The sequence below is a fragment of the Alligator sinensis genome, unplaced genomic scaffold, assembly GCF_000455745.1.
Source record: "Alligator sinensis unplaced genomic scaffold, ASM45574v1 scaffold99_1, whole genome shotgun sequence".
In the NCBI taxonomy this organism is placed as follows: domain Eukaryota; kingdom Metazoa; phylum Chordata; order Crocodylia; family Alligatoridae; genus Alligator; species Alligator sinensis.
The window spans coordinates 64,520-69,683 of record NW_005843601.1 but is presented as its reverse complement, the minus strand read 5'-3'; the positions used below and the strand labels follow the sequence as shown (position 1 = coordinate 69,683).

Sequence of the window (5,164 nt, the reverse complement as noted above, 5' to 3'; positions counted from 1 at the left end):
GAACTTGGCTCCCATGGGTGCCCCCCCCCCCCCATAACCTTTGACCCAACCCTATTTTGGGGTGTGGCCCTTTAAATACCCTCCCCTGCCCGCTGGTGGGACCTGGTGCTCTCCCCTCCCAGTCAGGCCCCTGCTTGGGCACTGGAGCCTCCAAGCCCAGAAGTGGCACCTAGGCACGTACCTTGGGAGCGGGCGGTGTCAGACTAGAGCAACTCCTGCCGACAGTCTTCTTCAACATGGTTTGGTGGAACCAAATGAGAGCAAGAGTGTCCACACCAGGTCCTCCACAACATGAGTGGGGTGGGGGAGACACCTGGGAGAGAAGCAGAGAAGCCCCCAAAGGCATGGCTAGAGTGGATGCTTTCAGCCTTCCCAACATGGCGCCCCCTTGCCCCCTCTACCTAACGGATGACCATAGACACTAAGGGTGTGTGTATGCGGGGGAGGGGGGGCTACTTCCAAGCCTCCACTGTCCCATGAGCCCCTGAGGCCCCTAGGCCTGGATGCGGGGAGAGAACCCACATGTCTTGAAGTGGGCAGATGGGAGCTGTTGTGTGTTGGCTGCCCATCGCAGCGCCCGCCTCTGGACACCTGGGTTCTCCAGATGTGTTTTTGGCCCTGCACTTGAAGAAGGATGTGGAGAGATGGAAAAAGTCCAGCTCAGGGGCACGAATGATCAGGAGCCTGGGAGATGAGACTGATGAGCAGGGATCCTGGTTTCCTCTGTTTAAAAATCACAAGTTTTCTGATTAAAATCCCCCAAATCTGTTGCTCGCCACCCACAGCCCCCTGGACCATGCTGGTGCCCTCACTCCCTACCCACAGCCCCCTTGCCCCCCAGGCCTGCTGGAGGGGGCCCACAGCTGTCAGGGCTACAGGGCCAGGGACCTAGGTCCACAGCCCTTGCCCCCCACAGCAGCGCCCAAGCCCTGGGGGCCACCTGCGGGAGGCAGTGGCTGCTGCAGCAGAGCAGAGCTTGGAGCCTGCCTCCCCCTCCCCTGTGGGCAGCATGGCTACAGCGAAGCCCATGGGCGGGGGAGGGGGTTGTTGGCTACAAATGACCGACTCCCAGGATCCTTAAAATTCTGGCTTATTAGATGGAATGTGCAAAATTGATAGAGTTAAAAACCATGAATGCAAACCTTCAAATTATGAGGGGTACTGTCTCTCAAATACCCCACTCCCCACCTCCAGTCAGGGATGATGTAGCCTTGAGCAGGGGGCTGGACTACACGTGCCCTTGTGAGGCCCCTTCCAGCCCTGCTTTGCTGTGATCTAGTGCCAAGCCAGGGGTCCATCCAGGCCTATCTCTCACTGAGGACATTACCACCAGCTGCAGATAATAGTTCTGCACACCCAGGCCAGCCTATTCCTTTGGTCCCAGTCCTTCCTGATTGTGTTGACCTCTATCCTATTCTCTCCTTAACTTTCTCCTTTCCAAACCAGAGGTTGGTGCTCCCTGGGAAAGGAAATCAGTCCCGTATCCAGCAGTGACCCTAAAAAGCCAAAATAATATTGGGCAACATTAAGAATAGAAACCAAACCAGAGAACATTGTTATGCTATTATACATGTCAGTGGGACTCCCACATCTTAACCCTTGTGCCATTCTGGTTCCTGCATCTCCAAAAAGGATGCGGTACAATTAGAAGAAGTTCAGAGAAGGGCAGCCCAAAGGATCAGGGGCCTGGAACTGTTGCCATACCAGGAGAGATTAAAAAGGCTCAGACCCTTCTCCTTGCAAATCAGAAGGCTGAGTGGGGGTAGGATAGAGGTATGGACCAAATGAACAGGGAACCGTTGTTCACCAAGTCCTAGGCCTTGGGGGCACCTGCTGAGATTAGTAGGTGGTAGGTTTAAAACTAACAAGCTAAAGGATTTTTTTGTCTCAACACATTAACGGGTGGCATTTATTGTTATGGGAAGTGGTGGAGATAGCACAACTGGATTCAGCAGGGGACTGGATAAATTCAGAGAAGCTGGAGCTATTCTTGGCTATAGAGTAGGAAGGTCAAAGATGTTTCCTCTGGCGTCTCAAAACCAATGAGGTGGATGCTAGGAAGGGTACTGAAGAAGAGGAAGCTCATGAAAAACATAGAGAGGTCGGCCTGGAAGGTAGCTTCCTCCTCTCCTTTCTGCTCCATGTGTCAGGATGTTCTTAAACCTCTTTTAGAGGCAGGGGAAACACCATAGATCTGGGTCAATTAAGGCAGTTTCCTTGAGTGTTCCTGGGGATAACTAACTGTTCCTCTGGCGTGGTTTAGTACCCGCCTCCGTGTTGGGGCTTAAATCCCACTTTCTGGAAATGGGAGGCTCCTCCCTAGCTTGCAGCTGTATGGCTGAGGGCAGGCGAAACTTGGGGGCTTCTTAACACCAGGTCTCTGGGCTTGGGCCTGCACGTAGGATGCCTGCCAAAAGACTTTGGAAATATCTGAAGCCCCTGGCGGGGGTGGAGGATGTTTGCCAGTTGTAGGGCCACTTATGGTTTGGACTGACTCATGAATTTAGACTTGATTTGGCTGATTTGGCTCGGGACATGAAAAAATTCTTTAAAAAACCCCAAACAAAACAAAACAAAAACCTTTTTTAGAGGCATTGGGTGTTGGCTGCAACTGAGGCCAGGGATGGTGACAGGGCTGTGCCAGTGCTCCTGCTTGGACAACAGCTGCAGGCTCCTGGCTAGAGGGTCTTGTCCCTCTGCTCAGGGTGCCCAAGGCAGGGACATCCCCGTGGGGATGGTGGGACCTGCCGTGTGGGGACCAGTTCTCCTGCCCTGTGGGGTCCAGGGAGCTGCCCTCTAACCCGCTGCTCTCTGTGTGTGCAGAGCGTTCATTGGAGGATGAGGAGGCTGAGGGAGATACTGGGAAGAGCCAAGCTGGGAGGTGAGTAGCCTCGGGCCCTGGCCAGGGGCTGGGGCAGGAGAGAGCATGGCGCCCTGCCTCCTAGGAGCCATGGAGGAGCAGCCGAGGCCCCGCTTACAGGCTGGGGGTGCCAGTTGGGGAGGGGCAGAGTCTCCCCAGGCCCACGCCAGCTCCTTCCTCTCTCCCTTACAGCAGCTTGGGGACATGTGGAGGAGACACCGCCACCCCAGTGCACACAGCAAGCACTGCCCCATGCCCCCTGCAGCCTCCCGGGGCCTGAGGGGCCCCTTTCTGCCAGGGATGGGGCTAGCTCAGGAAAGGGAGGAGGGGAAGGGGCAATGCAGCCATATGAGATGCCCTCCTCTTTGTCCTGCAGTTGCCCCATGCCTGGGCCCAGGCGCAGCCTTGAGCACACACTGCAGCTGGTGGAAAGGAGGCTCCAGCACATGACCTGGCACCTGATGAGCAATGTGATCCCGTAAGAGCTGAGTGGAGAAGGTGTGGGGTGTCTCTGAGGGGGCCCTGTGGCCTGTTTCCAGAGGGGACCTGGAAGCCATGTTTTCTGCGGTCTTTGGGGGGACACAGCCCAGCCCCACGTCCCCCAGGGACTGGACCATGTGGGGTGGGGAGGAGTGGACGTGCCCTGCCACCCTGTCTCCTCTCTGCCACAGGTCCAGACCTGCATGTCCTGCACCATCCTGGATCTCCGAGGAACCCGAGGAAATGGAGGACCCTGACGCTGCCTTTGTGCACCCCTCGGGATTCCCGTGCAGCCCTGTGGGTCTCGCACCCGCTGCCCGCTCTGCCTGAGAAGCCGCCACAGCGTGAGGAGGCCGAGGCCGTGAAGACAGAGGAGCCTGGATCCGACCTGGGCCAACCCGCGTCCCATGCTGACGCCAGTCTGGAGCCTTCTTTCCAGCAGGGGAGCCCAGAGACACAGCCGCCACCGGCCTGCGGGTCCCAGGGGATGGCTCCGTGTGGGAAAGAGACTCCCTCAGCCACCCAGGCCCATCCTCAGGGGAAGCCTTGCAGCGCAGCTGAGCCAGAGAAGGGCCCAGAGCACCGCCACCACCCCCCGAACCCTGCAGGCCACTGGGGTGCATCAGCCTGCAGTGGAAGCTGCACCTCCTGGCCCCAGAGCCTCCGAGCAAGCAGGATCCTGCAGACACAACCATGTTGCCAGGGGAAGCCAGCACCAAGGTCCCAGACCCGTCTGAGGATGTTTGTGCTTCCCAGGAGGCGTTGAAGCGGCACCTCGCAAAGGAAGCGGCTGCAGGAGGTGACTGAGGAGCCAGGCCCGGCCTCTTGCCGAATGCCCCCAGGGGCAGAGACTGACCCAGGAAAGAAGGACCTGTCCCACCTGTGGGGCACCACCAATGAAGGTGCAACCAGCAGCATCAGATGCCTCCTTCCCACCTGGGTGAGAGGTCACTGTGGAGGAAGGGAGTGGCGGAGCCTGGAACAGTCCAGGAAAGGCACCCAGCTGCCCCCTGCCTGGCACCCCAGAGGGCAGAGGGGGGCACCCAGCTGGCAGCCAGTGGGAGCTGGGAGCCGAGAGCTGCATCAGTTTGGTGGGCAGGCACCTGACCTCCCCTGCGTCTGTGGCCTGGAGGGAAAGCCAGCCCGTGCGGTCTGGCCAGGAGACTCTGGGCAGCTTGGTGCCAGCTGCAGCCTGAAGGAGCTTCAGGGGTAAGGGCATGCTCCAGAAGATCACAAGGGTCATGGCAAGAAGCCCCAAGGCCTCAACAAGCTCCATGGATGGTGCAGGAAGGGGCCTCCAGCAGAGCAGCCTTGAGACCAACTGGGAACGGGATCAACTGGTCTCCCAGCTGCCCCCAGGCTCAGAGATATCCCCGGGGACCGATGTCCCATTATCCCAGACCTCCATGCCTGCGTGCAGGCACCGACCAGCCTCTGTGCTGCCCCCCAAGTCAATCCACAAGCCTGGTGGGGGAAGCGGGGTGCAGCCCAGTCAGGGGAGACCCCCTGGCTCCAGCCAGCCCCAGCAGGGAAAAGCAGCCCATGCTAGCAGCTCGAGGACTGTGGCAAGAGAAAGCCTAGCCGGCTCCCCCGGAGACACCAACAGGCTCCCCAGGGAGAGGGGACGGGGTGCAGGGCCAGGCCCTTGGCCGTGGAAGGAGGGAGGGACCAAGAAGTGCCCTGTGGGGGCAGCCAGGCCTGGACCCAGGCCAGACCATGTAGAGCCCTCTGACCTGGCGCAGCTCCTGGGCTCCATCCTGACCTCTCTCAGTGCTCATGACCTGCAGCTCCAGTTTGTTGCTGACCTGCTGAAGAAGCAGTGCC

General features: G+C 58.9%; 1 long non-coding RNA gene across 1 annotated transcript; it reads left to right on the top strand.

The window, feature by feature from the left end:
• Positions 1-2,819: 2,819 nt before the first annotated feature.
• On the top strand, positions 2,820-4,295 carry LOC102382293. The gene is made up of 3 exons (XR_325547.3): positions 2,820-2,881; positions 3,237-3,338; positions 3,532-4,295. It is a non-coding gene; the product is annotated as an uncharacterized LOC102382293 (long non-coding RNA).
• Positions 4,296-5,164: the final 869 nt, after the last annotated feature.